Source organism: Alexandromys fortis, unplaced genomic scaffold (assembly GCF_014885135.2).
Source record: "Alexandromys fortis isolate MF-2015 unplaced genomic scaffold, M_Fortis_MF-2015_v1.1 scaffold_233, whole genome shotgun sequence".
Classification (NCBI taxonomy): domain Eukaryota; kingdom Metazoa; phylum Chordata; class Mammalia; order Rodentia; family Cricetidae; genus Alexandromys; species Alexandromys fortis.
In genome coordinates, this window is record NW_026068146.1 from 374,662 (window position 1) to 393,443 (window position 18,782).

Consider the following 18,782-nt stretch of genomic DNA (forward strand, 5'->3'; position numbering starts at 1 on the left):
ATCTAGGCTGGTGAGCCCAGAGGGACAGGGACGAACTGACTCTGGAATGTCAGATTGGGTAAATCACGCAGTTATGTTTGGGGAATCCCCCCCCACACACACACACACAGGAACTTCTGGTGTTTCTGAAGAGGCCCAGGAGTAATAGAAGCAGACAGAGCACACCTGGGAGGAGGGCCTTACAAGGAGCACCAGGTGACTCAGTGGAAGGCAGGATTTCAGATTAGGGCAAAGGGTGGGGAGGGCCTCTAGTCCTGCCTGTGGCAGTACAGCAGGACACTGCTTTCTTCTCTGCCTCGCTGGTCATAGGCACTGGACACCTCCTAACTTAGCTACCCAGCTTACTTTAATTCCTCATGTTGCTCCCTGAGGTGGGAGAAAGCTGGAGAACAGTTGAAGCAAACACTGAGGGATGGTAGCTCACACTTACTACTCATCACTCAATCACTCAAGTTTCATGAATGAAGCTTCTAGGCAAAGGGTGTGGAAAGAAAGAGGGACAATGTTCTGGGATTACCATTAATGAATAAAGAAACTGCCTTGGCCTGTTGATAGGACAGAACTTAGGTAGGTGGTAAAAACTAAGACATGCTGGGATGAAAAAGGCAGAGTCAGAGAGACACCATGGATCCGCTGTCTGAGATAGACATGCTGAAACTTTGCTGGTAGGCCACGACCTATATGGTGATATACAAATTAATAGAAATGGGTTAAATTAAGATGTAAGAGTTAACTAATAAGCTAGAGCTAATGGGCCAAGCAATGATTTAATGGATACAGTTTCTGTGTGATTATTTCATCTCTGGACGACTGGGACAAACAAGCAGCCTCCTCCTCCTACAGGACAGGAAGTAGACTCAACTGTTGTCACTTGAGGAAGCTGGTATATGTACTGTTCCTTGATGGATTATTCAAAGGCTCTGGGTGCTTACCTCTTACATTTCAGCATGATTTTCTCCTTGTCCTTGATAACAATAAAAGCTAATACTTCTCTACAGCTGAGAGAGATGTGAGGCAAGGCAGATAAGAGCTTGGATAGGTCCTACTGCTCAGAATTCAAGCTTCTGCTCCACTACTAGAGATGTGATTTGGGGAAAGTGATACTGCCTCTGTGCCTCAGTTTACCTTACCACCATGCCCAGTTTGTGTGGTGCTAGGAATAATGCCCAGGGCTTCATGGGTGCTAGGTGAACTTTCTACCAACTGAAACACATTCCTAATCCCCATGCTGCAATCTTTGAGTTATATGCTGAAGTTATCAAATGGTTGAGTATCATCAGCACGTCTTGTCCCAGTTCCCAATGCCCCAGCCACATCGCTTTCCATCCCACAGTAACACCAAGAGGTAAATTCATGAGCTAGAAGTACAGATCCATTAGATATCAGTTCTTTGTTAAACAATAGTTCCAAACTAACAGGAATCACAGCAATATACCTCAGGAGTTCAACAGCAAAGAGAGAGGAAGTAGATTGTTCTGGACACTATGATGGCAAATTCCATGTAGACAGGTGATCCACGTTGTGTTAATTAAAGGATACTGCAGAGGTCCACCACAACAGACTTACTACAGCTATGAACACTGGAAGGTGACATAGAAATGGATTAAGTCTTCTTGCATGTTCTAGGGCCTCTTGTAATTCAATTCATAGCATGGACTTTTATTGGAATGCTCCCAGTTGGCAGAAAGGCAAAGTGGATATAAAAGAAGGTCCTGGCAACATGCAGTAACGATTAGTACAATGGAACTTTGCTTGCACAAATCCCAGGCAGACAATGAAGACCAGAAGGTATGGGACCAACAGAAACTCAAGTTGTATATTTTCCTAGCTGATGTGTCTCCTACCAGTCCAATGGCAAATGCTGCTTCTGTTCCTTCCTGTGTCTCCCTTTAATGGGTCCATTTCTTGAGTCTTTCTCTGAAAACACTACTTCCAGCAGCTTGTGTGGGTTCTGTATGGCCTGGATGCTCCTTCCTCTTTTGCCACCTCATCTCTAACTGCTCAGTCACACCGGCTTCCCTCACAGTCCAGCTATTTTCTACCTCAGGGCCTTTGCATGTCTTTGTGACTTGGATTCCTGCCTTGCACACTCCTCCCAGCTTTCTTTCTTTCTGACCTCAAACTCATCCTTTAGATTTGACCTCCTGGAATTTCTGAAATACTCCTCATTTCTTGGACATAGTTATATTTTGCATATACCTATTTGTGACTATTTGATTGTTGTCTATTTCCCACAGAGAAAGGAAGCTCCACGTCTATGTCTGTTCTCTTTCATACCCAGGGCCTCTTCTAGCTTTTGGCACAATAACACTCTCTTTACAGTTGAATCTGTGAATGAGTGGAAGAATGGAAGCTGCGGTCATCACATCATGTACTCCAGTGAACGAATGAATTTCATTGCCATAGTTAGTATTCAAGAACTGAGAAGTAGTGACCATGTTTGTGCCTTACTGCTTAATCTCCCTGCATTGCTTTCCTCAGATGATCTGTGGGCCATTTAAAGGCTCTTGAGTCTGAGGCATTGGCCACAGCAGTGTGAGATTTTCAAGATGGAAGATGGTGGCTGCTGGGAAGAACAAGGGGAAGCTGGCTTGCCATGGTCAACCACTGACTTCTTTTCCTGCCATTTCTGGCTTCAATGGACAGAGCTGTGCCTGACACCATTCAGAGAGAAGCTGGGTGAGCATCTCAAATGTCCATGCTCAAAGCTGTGGACAACTCTTGGAGGAAGTACTGCAGTCCAGCAGCCAAGTGCACAGAAACTTTGTGCTCACTGGAGTTTGCAGTTCTCCCTTTCTTTCCTTTCCTTGACTTCTCCTGCCAAGTATATTGTACCTTCCTTAAAGTCACAGCAGGGCGTACCAAAGTAAAGCAGTGATGACTTCAGAGGTCAAATAGTCCTGGGCCCTTTTGTCACCACTGACAAGATGGAATTGGATCCGCATTCTTTATCTGATAGCTCGACAATATCTAGCACCATTGTAAAACTCCAGAATTCACCTTTTGAAAGTGATTTATCCTGAAAATTCTCACAGTACATGTAGAGTTATGGATATAAATAAGACTTTCAATCCAACAACAGGGACTGGTTAGACAACTCTAGATAAGGGAATTCTATCTGTTATAGCCATTCAGTATAATGTTTCAAAGGTAGTTAAAGAACAGATTTTATATGACGTTATCAGATATCCATGATATAATGTTATAATGAAAATAGATCAAGCTTCACAATATTGAGTATTTTTAAGTGGATATATTTTATAGTGAAATACAAATATTTGTCAATAACCATGGGTATTACTAAAACTTTTAATTTCTATATTGTATACTAGTATCTATTATCTATATATTAGGAGTATGTTTTATTTACATATATAAAATTTTACATTTAAAAGCAAACATGTAGTTTTTTTTTCAAAATATGACATTATTATTACCCTGATCAAATGTCAGAATTACAAAGGACGCAAATATTTGTGCTTCCTAGGAAAGCTAGCCACCTGGACCTTCAGCAGCCTGCCTCCAAAATGTCCTAGAATTGTCCCCTCCTAGTATTCACATCCTGTGTGACCAACAGAAGTGGTAGAAATGGGGTTGTGTTACTTCTAAAACTAGGCTGTAAAGACGATGGCTCTCATCTTGCTCTCTAGAATCAGTGGTTCTCGGGCAAGATTCTCATGGAGGCCTTTGGAGAAGTCTTCACGAGGAACTGAGGCCACCTGCCAACAGCCCCACAATTAAACTTTGAACTAGATGTCCAGCTACAGTCTAGACTCAGAGGCTTCAACCCCAGCTCACATCACAATGCAACTTCATAACAGACACCTGCCAAAACACACACGAGGCCTGTCAGGTCCACAGGAAGCCCCAATACCCCAAACTCCAAAAGGCAGTCCATATATCTAGAAATGAGCTCAAGCTAGACCATAGGAGGATTTACATAGTTATATGGTTAGACAAAAGCCAGCATTCCTCAGAAACTTGTAGCACCTAGTCCCATCTGTCAAAAGGAGTCATTTCCCTTATCTCCGGCAGAAGGGACACATGACTTTCCACTGACATCTACCTGTGGCTGTATGTCAATCCCATGCTGGACTACAGGCTTCCTCAGCCCCTACTCACAATTACTGGTTACATATTTCAAAGGTTTCATGGCAATCTCCGGTCCCTTCCCTTCTCGCAAATGCTCACCCTCCTTGTAACCTGCTATTCCCTACGATTCCAGCACACACTCTCTCTTATTCTCAAACTCTCACTATGCTCTATTTTCCCTCCCTCTCCTTCCTATTATCTCCACTACTCTTTCCCACTCTCCCAATTTTCTAGCCCTGGCCACGTCCAGGCAGTTGGCCATATTTAGGCTACTTCTTTCTATCTCTGATCTAGACTCTTCCAGGTACTTCTGGCTGCTGACTCTCATAACTTCAATAAAAATCTTAGCCATATCACAGAGTGGTCATGTGGGCAGTCTCTTTACTGTAGCCCTTTGCATACCATCATGTGCAGTAAGTAGATGGCATGTGTTTGCAAGTTTTCCATATTGCACTTGGACCTAGTCAACTCAAAGTTTCCAAGCCTGTTCCCAAGTTGTGGATCCCTTCTCCATAATCTAAACTTTTCTCACACTAGTCTGTGTGCCAGCTCCATACTAGTAAGGACCGTGTGCTGGAATTAGTGCAAAGTATTTAGTTCTGCCCTCGGGGTGTTCTGCAACCTCAGGATGAGAGGCAGGAAGTGAGTTGCAATGAAGGTCACAGGGATCACAGGAGCCAGGGGACTGATGTGTTCCCAAGCCTTCAGATTCAAGTCCTGAACTTTTAAGAAAGACTTCTGCCTTTTCTATTTGACACAACTAACTGTTACATTATTGAGCCAGACAATGGCTCAAATTAAATGTCATAGGCGCACACCCTAACAAAGAGAAGAGACTAGCATACTGGGAAAACTGCCTATTATTCTCTTGCTAAGTGGGATCTCGGATGAGAAAAAAAAATGGGCTCCTTTTGTACAGATGCTTAATTTCCACTAATGCCAAGGGCACAGAGGGAAATGAGGTTGCATGTTACAAAATTCTCTGCTGCCATTATCGCTAGTGTGTTCTCATTCATGATCCCCAGTTTCCATGGTTTCAGCCAAGAGAATTTGTCCAAATACAGCTAGGATGCCTCTTCTTTTCTGTTTAAAATAGTTTGTATATGTATCATTGTTACTGTATATATGAAAACGGTGGGTGCGAATCAGGACCCCTGAAATAATGAGAGGTCAGAGAGGCGTGACAGCTAAGCACAGAGAGTCAGTCTCTTCCACAGGTCCACGATCTGGCAGCATTTGCCAGCTTGAATCCAACCCAGGAGCTGCCTACTTGTGCTTTCAGCTTGGCTTAAGAATGAAGGCACGGAATCTCTGTAAAGGATTCACCAGTAGGCTGTAAGTAAAACACATTCTATACATACAGGTATTTTCATGGATTTGTGAAAATGGCAGTGAGAGATTAAATGCAAATTCACTTAAAACACTTGTCAGTAAATAGTTTCCCAAATAATGGATATTAAAAGTTCATCTCCAGTGGCTGGGGAGATGTTCATTTAGTAAAGCGCTTGCTACCCAAGCATGAAGACCTAGTTTTATTCCCAATATCCATATTTAAAAAAAAAAGTTTAGGAGGGCCTGTTACTGGGGAGTGGAGACAGGAGGGTTCCTGGGACTTGCTGATCAGTCAGTCTAGTTGAATTGGCCAGCTCCAGGCTCAGCAACAAAGTGACAGTGGCTAAGACAGACGCCAGTTCTCTACTTCTGGCCTCCACCCACATATGCTTGTCCCCTACAAGTTACTACACTGAGATTTAAGAAGTAGTGTGGGGAAAGGAAGACTTTTCCAATTTGAAATTTTGGAAGCTACTATTCTGGTGATGTTACAGGTGGACTAAGCATCCAAAAGGCCATCCTACACCATGAACCTACCCTCCAACAGGAAAATCCAAGGCATTGCTTAAACTAAGTAAGGACTTAATCAGGAATTTACATTTAGAGAACATATTTTAATTGACAAGTATATATGTAAAATCAAAACAAGAAGGTGGAGGAAAGAGGGACCTGAAGCCAGATGGTAGGAAAGAAATAGAAACCCTTGCCTCATCTGGAAAGTATGAATTCCAGCAATTTCCATGGCACAGAAAGACAGTAATATTTATCGCTGAGCTTGCTGACTTCAAGCCATGGAGAGAAATGCTGCTGGTCTCAGGTGTCTGTTGTATTTGATGGCATCCTGCCAAGAAAAACCTTTCCTGTTGCATGGCAGACCTATCCCTCATGACATTTTGATCCCATTCTTCCACGAACCTAATCTTGAAACTGAAGAAGCAAACTCATACAGCTGCTCCAAGAGCATCTTAGTTTTAAACTGATGCATAATAAGGTAAGAGTTAATATACAGACAAGTAACATTATGACTGAGCAGGTTGTATTTATATTTTTCAGAATACGTACAAATGTAAAAAACAACTAAAACACTATGATTTTTGAAAGAAAGCCAGATAGGGCACATGGGAGGAGTTGAAGGAAGGAAAAGGGAAAGAAGAATGATGTAAATTATATTATAATCTTTAAAAATATATTATAAAAAGTAAGAGTTAAATGTGTTCATGGGCTACCATGTGATTTTTTTTCCTTTTCATCCAATGTTGCATTTAGGAAAAATTCAGCCAAATCAGGTAGGAGATTTGTCTAGATGAAAATTGCACTGCAGTTTTAGCCACAGTTATTGTTTTTAAGTTGTTGACTTTAATGTTCACTGATGTGGTAAATAACCAGAAAGCACAAACCTTTTCCAGAACCACAGCTGTCTCAAAGAAAATTTAAATCTTTTACAAACAAAACTCTTTCAAATAAATTATAACTGACTGAGGAGGAAGTCTAGGGTTTCTTAAGGGTTGGGGTCACAGAAAAATGTAAATAGTTATTTGAGATGGTCTTACTTACTTTTCCATTACTATGATAAGACACCATGGTCAAGGAAAGTTACAGAAGAAAACATTTATTTGGGACTTAGCAGTCCCGTGGATTACAGTCCATGATCATCATGGTAGGAAACATGATAACAGGCAAGTAGGCACAGTGTTGGATCAGTAGCTGGGACCTCACATTTTGAGATACAACCACAAGGCAGAGAGAGAGAGAGAGAGAGAGAGAGAGAGAGAGAGAGAGAGAGAGAGAGAGACTGGGCTTGGAATGAACTTTTGAAACTTCAAAGCCCACTCCCATTGACATGCCTCCTCCACAAGGCCACACCTCCTAATCCTTCCCAAACAGTTCCATCAATTGGGGACCAAGTATTTTAATACATGTGCTGTGGGAGAATCTTTCTGTATGCTGTGAATATGCATTACTCTCATTGGTTAATTAAAAAATAACTGGTTGGCCTATAGCAAGGAAGAATAAGATTAGGCAGGAAAGTCAAACTGAAAATGCTAGGGGGAAGTGGGGAAGTCAGAAAGATGCCAGCCAATTACTCAGGAAGCAAGACATGGTAGAGTACAGTTAAAGTCATGAGCCATGTGGTAATACAAAGATTAATAGAAATGGGTTAATTAAATGTAAGAGTGAGCTAGTAACAAACCTGAGCTATTGACCGAGCATTTATAATTCATATTCAGTCTCTGAGTCAATTATTTGGGACTGAGTGTTGGGACAGGAGATGCCCATTTACATACATGAGCCTATAGGGATCATTATTCAAACCTCTACAGGGACCCACTCCTTCCAGTTCCTGGGTAAGAGGATGACTCAGAGGCTGAGAAGCAGAGGGCCATCAATTCAGACAGCCCAAGATAAAACCCAATCAACCTCCTACAGCCCCTCCCACTCACAGAGCAAGACATTTCAGTGACAAATATTAAGCCAACAAAGAAGATCCGGACAGGCCAGAGCTAAGAGACAGCATGGTTCTCTTCTTCCCAACATAAACTCTCTGATTAGGATTGGATGGAAGCTACTACATCCCTCTCCGGGTTCTTGCCAAAGCACAGTCTTGAGAGTGGTTATCACTATCCAGCTTTGTGGGGACACAAGAAGTGCTGCACATGTCCACTCAAGAGAACAACATCATCTCAGGGTTTATTGTACAGATCCATGATTCTCAGTAACAGTCTGTTAGAGAAAAGAGATATGAACAATTGACCTGAAAACCTTCCCAAAGGATGAAAAGTCTTGGCTCTCCTTGGAATGTGGGACTCAGAGATCAAACTCAGGTCCTCAAGGGCAGCAAGTGCCTTTACCCACCAAGCCATCTTGTGGGTCCTCCACTGCTCTAGTTTGCTTCTGTGTGACAAACACTGCCAAATCCAACCTGGAGAGGGAAAGGTTTAAGTCATCTTACAGCTTTAGTCCATTTGAAGGGAAATCAGGGCAGAAATTAAAGCAGGGCAGGAACCTGGAGGCAAAAGCTGAAGCCAAGACCACATTCTGCTCACTGACTTGACTCCCATAGCCTGTCAATTTTCTTTTTTTATATGACCTAGGATCACCTGCCTGGGGAGGCACCACCCACAGTAGGCTTGGCCTTCCCACAGCAATCATCAATCAAGAAAAATGTCCCACATTTTTCTTTTACAGATGGAGACATTTGCTTAGTTAAGATCCCTCTCCCCAGAAGACCCTAGTTTGTAAAAAAAAAAAAAAAAAAAAAAACAACAACAACAACAAAAAACTAATGAGCACACACATCTTATGTTTTTGAGACAATGTCTCACACCAAAGCTGAAGTTGGCCATCAAGCCCCAGGGACCCTCCTTCCTGCCCAGGTACTGGGATTGCAGGTATGTACCACTAGGCCTGTCTTTTTATATGGGCTCTAGGAGTCTGGGCTTAGGTCCTCAGACTTGCACAAGTGCTTTACCCACTGAGCTGGTTTTGACATGGTTATATCCAAGTACATTATTTCAGAGGGCTGCATATTATTCCACGGAGTAGCTGGGTGTTCAGCTTGTGTCTTGCTTCAGTGTTAATAGCTCTACAACAAACAATGTTTTTACCATTGTTTCCTGAGGGCAATTCTTCAAAAGAGGTTGAAGAAAGTGAGCGGTCCTAGAAGATACAAATGAATAGGCCCTTTAATAAGGGTTGTATTTTCCTGAAGATCCTTTAGCATGGATTTTATTTCTTTAATCTTGTTGAATTAACAAATATGGAATTATATTTCATTATTGCTTTCATTTGCACTTACTTAATTTCTGGTCAAGACAATGAGTTGCTCTTGTCCTGACTCATTTTCTCATTAAATCAATTAATCTTTATCAAGCCTGACATGGAGGCCAGGCTCAGGTCAGCCACTGTCCCTTCTTCCCTCAGGAACCTTTTCTATGCCCATCATTGCTTCTTTACAAACTGCCTATTAAATTTTAACTGTGTACTTAGTAGAAGCTTCTATCATCTTATAAACTTTGAATAAATACTTTGTGTAAATTTAGACAATGATTCTTTTAAAAATACATTTATTGACTCAGTGTGTGTGTACGTGGAGACAGGAGGACAACATGTGGCAGCTCGTTCTTTCCCTCTACCATATGAATTCTAGAGGCTGAACTCAGAAAACTGGGCTTGGCGATAAAGCATTTACCCACTGAGCCATCTTGGCGGCCCTAGACAATAAGACTATTATATTGCCAATATCATTTCTTTTCAATTTTTATATATTCAGAAGAGCCATACCCAAAATGAAAATATTTTTTAAATGCCCAGATAAAATGTTAGTGTGTAATGTGATAGACCAGAACTATTTAGCTAAAAGATATTTAACACCCCTTTTATTGGTTAAGTCAGCTGCACTATTACACACACACACACACACACACACACACACACAACGATGAACTGCAGAGGAAATGGTTTGCATGCAGTTACACACATGTCCACACCCCTACAAATCCACACATTCTACACAAGGCTTCTACTAGCCAGCATGGTTTATTACTTTTTCAAATGAAAAAGTAAAGAAACAATGACTTGAGGAAACAATAAATTACTTTCCCTGCCAACTACAAATGCAGCATTGTATATTAAATCCTAAGTGTATGAAGGTTTGCTCTTGAGCTCTCTGTTTTATATGATAATGTATATTCCTATCTGTAACTCTGTCTACTCCACGCCATTTTGAATTGTAACATATTAAAATTAACATTCGTAACTAATGGGTTTACTCTTCCTTGACTTCTGCAGATTGTTTGTGAAATTCATTCTTATCAACCAGTTTTAAAGTGATTTTATTATCATTGATTAAGTGTCCTTTCTATCAGTATTTCAACTGAAACTGTTAGCTTGGTTCCTATAAATTGGCTTGGTGGTGAAATAGAAAGACAAAAATAGGTTCAGTGACTTCAAGTTTGGCAGCAAGATAAGGTGTCTGCTTCTGGGAAGTAGTTGTAACATCTCATGCTCAGGCCTGCTGAAGAAATTAACAAAATTACCTGGGGATGGCAGGTGCCCCAAAGAGCCATAGCTCATTCTCATCTCATTATTAAGCACTGTCCGCTCTTTTTCTTCTCTACCTAATTAACAGTGTCTTTATTCAAATGAAGATAAGAATGAAGAATAAAGCACTTGCAAGCAGTGTGTTTCATTTTTATAACTGTTTGGTCATGACAGGTGTATTGTAAATATGGTTGTTTTTAATCAACATTATTTTGGGAAGAGATGTACTATGGGTTTTATAATTTCACATACATAACTTCTGATTTCTCGGGTCTTATAAAAATTATCAATATGTTCAAAAGGAAGGTTCATTTTTATAGATTTTTTTATACTTGAGAAAAAAATACTTTTCATAGGCAACTAAAACAGAATAATTTGGGGCTAGAGAGATGACTCAACAGTTAAGAGCACTTGTTCTTGCAAAGGGCCCAGGTTGTATTTCCAGCACACACACGAAAGCTCACAACTGTCCATAACTCCAGTTCTGGGGGATGCAACACACCATTTTGACATCTGAGAGCACTAGGCATGCACTTGGTGCATAGATATACATGCAAACAAAAAGTCCACATACACATAAAATAAATACACCTGATTGTTTTAATCAAGATAATTAATCTGAGCCACAAAGGAGAGGCTATACAAAGTCTCTGACATACCAGTCAAGAGCTGGAAGGCCAGAATGGATTAGGTAAGCCACTTCCTCCTAACAGCCCCTATTCAAACTCACTTTAGTCAGAGAGGGCATGGGACCAGAAATGTGTGGCAGAGACAAAAGAGGCATTCAAAGGGCAAGTCTCATCAGCACTCAGTGAGTTCTTGAAGGTCTCTTCCATAGTAGAGCTGTGTTTGAAAATACCTCAACAAAGAATTACCATTCAGGAAAGTCTGACCATAGCTCTACTCCTTCCCCTATGCTCTCACCTCTCCTCATTTCCGTCACAAACCTGTCTTTGTGAATCAGTGGTCTGCTTGCTTCACCCTATCTATTTTATCTTTACTAGTTCCTCGTGGTTTAGAGCTGGAGCATGAAAAGAGAGTTGACAATGGTCAAGTGCTGTTGTTGACTGCAAAGACAGCAGGGTTGGCAACTTGGTTAGCTCAGGGCAGCAGAGACAGGCCTCACTGGGAAGGTTGCAGACTTAGAGAGCTCAGGGCAGCAGAGACAGAGAGAGCTCAAGGCATCTGCAATGAATAAAGCATTCTGCAGTCAACTCATGTCTTACCACTTTGTTATTTTTAATTTAGACAAAGAACTTTCCCTGGTCCTTTGTGTATGTTTTGTTTCTTCCACTGGGCTTCTGCTGGAGCTGTTATTTTAACTCTCTCTCTTTAATGGGGTATCTTTTTAGGCTTTGTTTCATGTGTCTTGTATCTTTCACTTTTATCTAATGAAGATGAGGAAGCACATGAGAGCAACTTTCCCCTGAAGGTCTGGGCTGTTCTGTTGGACAGATCTAGATCAGACACTGCTTAATGTTCCTGAGAGGAGAACCTGGCCAGAGGCCCCCAGTATAGAGCAGGAGCTGTGTGGAATCTGAGTGTAAGTCAGTGATGGCTGAGGGCTGGTCGGATATGTGAAAATCCTTTGAGTTTTCTCAAATGAATGATCATCTTGCCTGGATTTTTTTACCTTTGAATACAGATGTTATTCAATGCCTTGGAGAGTTCATGATCATAACAGTGACTACGCTGGAAACCATACTTAGAGCGTCAGCTGGCCTTACATTTCAGAAACTGCAGGGTCTCTTCCACACAGGAGTTTGAAATGTTACGAATCCAGCCTCAGCATCTTCCCCTGGATGCTAATTTACACACATATGCCACACCTTTAATTAATTCTAGGAAGACTTTATCTATCAAATTGCTGGCTTTTAAACAACTATTTATTTTGACCAGCAATCTGGGCCAGAGCAGGCCTCGGACAGTGAACTCCAAGAGAACAAGAGTGGATCCAGACCAGGGTCATTTGTAGAAGCAGGACTGGACCAGCGACCTAGACTGAGCAGGCCTGAGGTGGTGAGCTCCACGGGAGGGAGACTGAACCAGCTACTTAGGCTGGAGTGGGCCTGAGAAAGCAAGCTCCATGGGAGCAGGAACGGATTCAGGCCAGGGACATTTGTGGATGCAGGACTGAGCCAGCAACCTGGGCCAGAGCAGACCTGAGAGCAAACTCCACAGGAACAGGTACAGGGGAGTAACCGCTGAGTGAGTGGGCCAGAGTCAGAGACCAATGAGGGTACAGAAGTGAATCTGGGACCTTCATGGGAGTAGACCTAAGTCAGGACCCCTGTGGGTCTGGGCATGAGTCTAGGAGCTCCAAGGAACTACACCTGAGCTAGGACCCTGCAGGTCTAGGTGTGAATCTGGGACCTCCAAGAGAGTAGGCAGGAACCAGAGATCTCTGCAGGTCCTTGCATGAGTCTGGGACCTCTGAGGGAGTAGGCCTGAGCCAGGACCTCTGTGGCCTGGGCATTGGTCTGAGACATCAAAGGGGATGGCAGGGACCAGAAATATCTGTGGGTCCAAGCATGAATCTGGGACCTCTGAGGGAGTAAGCCTGAGCTAGGTCCTCTGTGAGTCTGGGGGCACCTGAGCCTGAAAACTCTGAGGGAGTAGATCAGAGTCAGAGTTCTTCACAGGACCAAACCCAAGCCAAGGACCTCTGTAGGAATGGTCCAGACTAGGGACATTTACAGAAACAGGTCTGAGCCAATAACATAGGCTAGAGCAGGCCTGAGACAGAAAACTCCAGGGGAGCAGAGCAAAGCACTGGAATGCTGAGTGACATCCAGGAACATGGAGTGACCAATGGGGTAACTAGAACCATGGCACTGACAGTACCACAAGGAACTGACAGTACCTGAGCCTTGGATTCACTGGCACCTAGAAGATTATTCAACAGAACCACAGACAGCCCCAACCACACCTATTAGAGAAAAAGATGAGTAGAAAAGGTAAAAACACACATAATACCACAAAAAGCCACACAACACCAGTAAAGCCTAAAGAGCCTAAAACAGCAAGACTAGAACAGCCAAATATAGAAGAAGCAGAAGAAAATTACCTAAAAAATAACTTCAGAAGAATGTTTTAAACTCTAAAAGAGGAAATAAAAATTCCCTCAAAGAAATGGAGGAAAAGGCAAACAAAAAATTGGAGGACATCAGCAAATCCCTTAAAGAAAACCAAAAAAAAAAACAATCAAACATATGAAAAAAAACTATTCATGACTTGAAAACTGAAGTAGAAGCAATAAAGAAAACACAAGCCAAAGGGATTATAGAAACAGAAATCATGAGAAAATGATCAGGAACCACAAATGCAAGCATAAATAGCAGAATACATGAGATGGAAGAGAAAATCTCATGTGCTGAAGATACAATAGAGGAAATAGATTCATCAGTTAAAGAAAACATTAAATCTAACAAAAGCTTAACCCAAAATATCCAAGAAATATGGGACACCATGAAAACACCAAACCTAAGAATAATAGGTATAGAAGAAGGAGAAGTTCAACTCAAAAGCACAGAAAATATATTCAACAAAATCATAGAAGGAAACGTTCCCAACCTAAAGATAGATATGCCTATGAAGATACAAGAAGTTTATAGAACACCAAACAGACTGGATCAAAAAAAAAGTCCCCTAAAAACATAATAATCAAAACACTAAACGTACAGAATAAAGAAAGAATATTAAGAGCTGCAAAGGAAAAAGGCCAAGTAACATATAAAGGCAGACCTATCAGAATTGCACCTGAATTCATTGGAAACAATGAAAGCCAGAAAGTCATGGTCAAGCATTATGCAGATATTAAGAGACCACAAACGCCAGCCCAGACTATTATACCCAGCAAAACTTTCAATCACCATTGAAGGACAAAACAAGATAATCCATGACAAAACTAGATTTAACCAATACCTAACCACAAACCCAGCCCTACACAAATACTAGAAGAAAAACTCCAATCCAAGGAAGTTGGCTACATCAACAAAAACACAGACAATTGATGATCTCATTACAGCAAACCCCAAAGAAGGGGAAAACACACAAATTACAATCAGCAACAATGAAAACTAAATTAACAGGACATAGCAATCACTGGTCATTAATACCCCTTAATATAAATGGACTCAACTCACCTATAAAAAGGCACAGGCTAACAGACTGGATATTAAAACAGAATCCATCCTACTTCTGCATACAAGAAACATACCTCATCCTCAAAGACAGACATTGCCTCAAAGTAAAGGGTTGGGAAAAAATATTCCAATCAAATGTACCTAAGAAACAAGCTGGTGTAGCTATTCTAATAGCTAACAAAATAGACTTCAAGCTAAAATCAGTCAAAAGAGACAAAGAAGGTCATTTCATATTAGTCGCAGGAAAAATCCATCAAGAGGAAATCTCAGTACTGAACATGTAAAGGAAAGCTTCTAAAACTTAAATCATACATTAAACCCCACACACAAATAGTGGGAAAATTCAACACTCCACTCTCACTAATTCACCCAAGAGAACTAGAAGGCAAAAAATAATCAAACTGAGAGCTGAAATCAACAAAATAGAAACAAAGAAAACACAAAGAATCAATGAGTTGGTTCTTTGAGAAGATAAACAAAATAGACAAATCTTTATCCAAACTTAGCAAAATGCAGAGAGAGAATATTCAAATTAACAAAATCAGAAATGAAAAAGGGGACATAACAACAGATACGGAGGAAATACAGAGAATTATCAGGTCATATTTTGAAAACCTCTACTCCACAAAATTGGAAAACTTAAAGGAAATGGATAACTTTCTGGATAAATATCACTTACCAAAATTAAATCAAGACCAGATAAGCAAATTAAACACACCTATAACTGCTGAAGAAATAGAAACAGTCATCAAAAGTCTCCCAATCAAAAGAAAGCCCAGGACCAGATGGTTTCAGCTCAGAATTCTACAAGATTTTCAAAGAACTAATACCAATACTCCCCAAATTATTCCACACAATAGAAACAGAAGGAACATTGCCAAACTCTTTTTATGAGGCTACAATTACCCTGATACCCAAACCACAGAAAGACATTACTAAGAAAGAGAATTAGCCCTTTTGTACACAGATGCTAAACGGGCTGAGAAAAAAATCAGAGAAACATCACCCTTCACAATAGCCACAAATAGCAAAAAATGTCTTGGAGTAACTCTAACCATACAAATGGAAGACTTGTATGAAAAGAAGTTTAAATCTTTGAAGAAAGAAATTGAAGAAGATACCAGAAAGTGGAAAGATCTTCCATGTTCTTTGGTAGGTAGAATTAACATAGTATAAATGGCAATCTTACAAAAAGCAGTCTACAGACTCAATGCAATGCTCATCAAAATCCCAGAAAAATTCTTCACAGATCTCGAAAGAACAGCATTCATCTTCATATGGAAAAGCAAAAAACCCAGGATATCTAAAACAATCCTGTACAGTAAAAGAACTTCTGGAGGCATCACAATCCCTGACTTCAAATGCTACTACAGAGCTACAGTGATGAAAACAGCCTAGTACTGGCATAAAAACAGACAGGAGGACCAATGGAACTGAATAGAAGATCCAGATATTAATCCACACACCTTCAAACACCTGATTTTTGACAAAGAAGCAAAAAGTATCAAAGGGAAAAAAGAAAGCATATTTAACAAATGGTGCTGGCATAACTCGATATCAACATGTAGAAGAATGAAAATAGATCTATATCTATCACAATGCACAAAACTCAAGTCTAAATGGATCAAAGACCTCAACATAAAGTCAGCCACACTGAAACTCATAGAAGAGAAAGTGGGAAGTACACTTGAATGCATCGGCACAGGATACCACATCATAAATATAACCCCAGTAGCACAGACACTGAGATGAACAATTAATAAATGAGACCTCCTGAAACTGAATAGCTTCTGTAAAGCAAAGGACATGGTCAACAAGACAAAACAACAGCCTACAGAACGGGAAAGGTTCTTCACCAACCCCATATCAGACAGAGGTCTGACATATCAGACAGAGGTCTGATCTCCAAAATATACAAAGAACTCAAGAAATTGATCATCAAAAGAACAAATAATCCAATAAAAAAATGGAATACAGACCTAAACAGAGAACTCTCAACAGAGGAATCTAAAATGGCTGAAAGACACTTAAGGAAATGTTCAAGATCCTTAGTCATCAGAGAAATACAAATAAAAACAATTCTGAGATTCCATATTACACCTGTAAGAATGGCCAAGATCAAAAACACTGATGACAACTTATGCTGGAGAGGTTGTAGGTAAAGGGAACACTTCTGCATTGCTGGTGGGAATGGAAGCTGGTACAGCCCCTTTGGATGTCAGTGTGGTGACTTCTCAGAAAATTAGGAAACAGCCTTCCTCAAGACCCAGTAATACCACTTTTGGGTATATATCCAAAGGATCCTCAATCGTCTCACAATATGCTCAACTATATTCATAGCAGCTTTGTTTGTCATAGCCAAAAGCTGGAAACAACCTAAATGCCCCTCGAACAAAGAATGGATAAGGAAAATGTGGTACAGCAGAAAAAATAACGACATCTTGAATTTTGCAGGCAAATAGATAAAGCTAGAAAATACCATCTTGAGTAAGGTAACACAGACCCAGAAAGACAATTATCACATGTACTCACTCTTAAGTGGCTTTTAAACATAAAGCAAAGACAACCAGCCCACAAATCACAATCCCAGAGAACCTAGACAACAATGAGGACCCTAAGAGAAGACATACAATCTACATTGGAGGTAGAAAAAGACAAGATCTCCTGAGCAAATTGGGAGCATGGGAACCTTGGGAGAGGATTGAAGAGGTAGGGAGGTGAGCAGAGAAAAATGTAGAGCTCAATAAAAATCAATAAAAAATATTTATTTTACTAGTTCAAGTATTCCCGCCATCATTTTAAAGTTAAGAAACTACATATATTTTAAAGTAATAAACAAAGTCTCATTCTAGAAATGGGTCAACATGATCTGGAATTATCTTTCAAAACTTATTTAAACCTTCTAATTTCTTTTTTGATTCTATAATTAATAAACATGCTTACCTAATTAAGGCTATTTTCCACATAACCATGTAATCCCTTTTATCTTTCTCCCTTTTTTATTATTTCTGGAAACACCCTCAATTGTGACATTGCAGTTTTCTATGACACAGCTTTGGTTTCATGAATTTTATCACTTTTTCTCTTGTAGACTACTATTCAGGTTGCCAGCTTTTGTTGCATTGTTACTTCTTGTTGGTATTTTAATGTCATTTCCAATTAGACTACTTTAAAGTTTTTTATTCTTTTTGTCCTATTCTCCTGTCAATTTGTTCTTTAGAGTCATGACTTTTAAAAATGAAGTGGATACTTTGGAAAATTCCTCTTGGACTTGGCACATTGGAGGCTGAGGTTATGTTGCTTGGAGGCATTTGTCCATTTCTGCAGGTGTTTTCATAGCCTTGAGAAAGCCATCTACATTGTATTGTGTCTTAGAAGTAGCCACATTGCACTTATAAATTCTAATCTTTGGAAGTGAGCACACACACAACAACTGTAGATCAATTTTCACAGATAGCAAAATTCCTTTAACAAATGATAGCCCTTATCTGACAGCAGCGTGCATCCTGTGGGTTTTGTTGGAAAATGAGCCTCTATCCAATAGATAAGGCTCTGTTTCATGGAGCATTTACACTTAAATATGATAATTCATCTCCTTTATTCAGAATATATGTTAGCAAAACTGGCTTATTGAGAATTGAAAGCAATGGTATTCCTGCTCACAGGCAACTCCCAACACCCCTGACAAGCACTGTGATAGTGACCTGAGTTCATACGGCATAACCTTAAGCAAACCATAGCAATATATTCCATAATATATGCATATGAAAATATATTTTAAAATACCAGAAAACAATAAGCAATCTGAGTAAGGGAAATGTTCCCATACAAGGTAAGAAATGAAGAAGCCACACAAGATAAACATGTGACTAAAAATGAAAACAAAACAAAACCATTATAACCAAACTAAAGAGCAACGGCAGTCAGGGAAATAGATAACTGTATAAAAGAGAGCAAAGCTGTATTGTCACCCAACTAAAACTCAATGCAAATTGAGGAAGAAGCCAAATAGCCTTGTAGAAACATAGGCAAAGGATGAGAAACGAGAGCTCACAGAAGAGAATATGCAAAAGATTGATTAAAACATATGAAAATACTCTCAGCCACCCCAGATTTCAAGAGGATGCAAATCCTAGAACATTCATTTTCCTGTCTGTTTGCACAGCCACACAG

General features: G+C 40.3%; 1 protein-coding gene across 5 annotated transcripts in view; it reads right to left on the minus strand.

Moving 5' to 3' along the window:
- Positions 1–18,782, minus strand: part of Gng2 (G protein subunit gamma 2) — a 97,917-nt gene that overhangs the window by 48,668 nt on the left and 30,467 nt on the right. For 2 of the 5 annotated variants that reach the window (XM_050127037.1, XM_050127038.1), the window contains one exon: positions 9,030–9,081. The exons of the other annotated variants lie outside the window; for them this stretch is intronic. The gene's annotated coding sequence lies outside the window, so the exon portion shown is untranslated. The remainder of the gene's footprint in view (positions 1–9,029; positions 9,082–18,782) is intronic. 5 annotated transcript variants of the gene reach the window in all.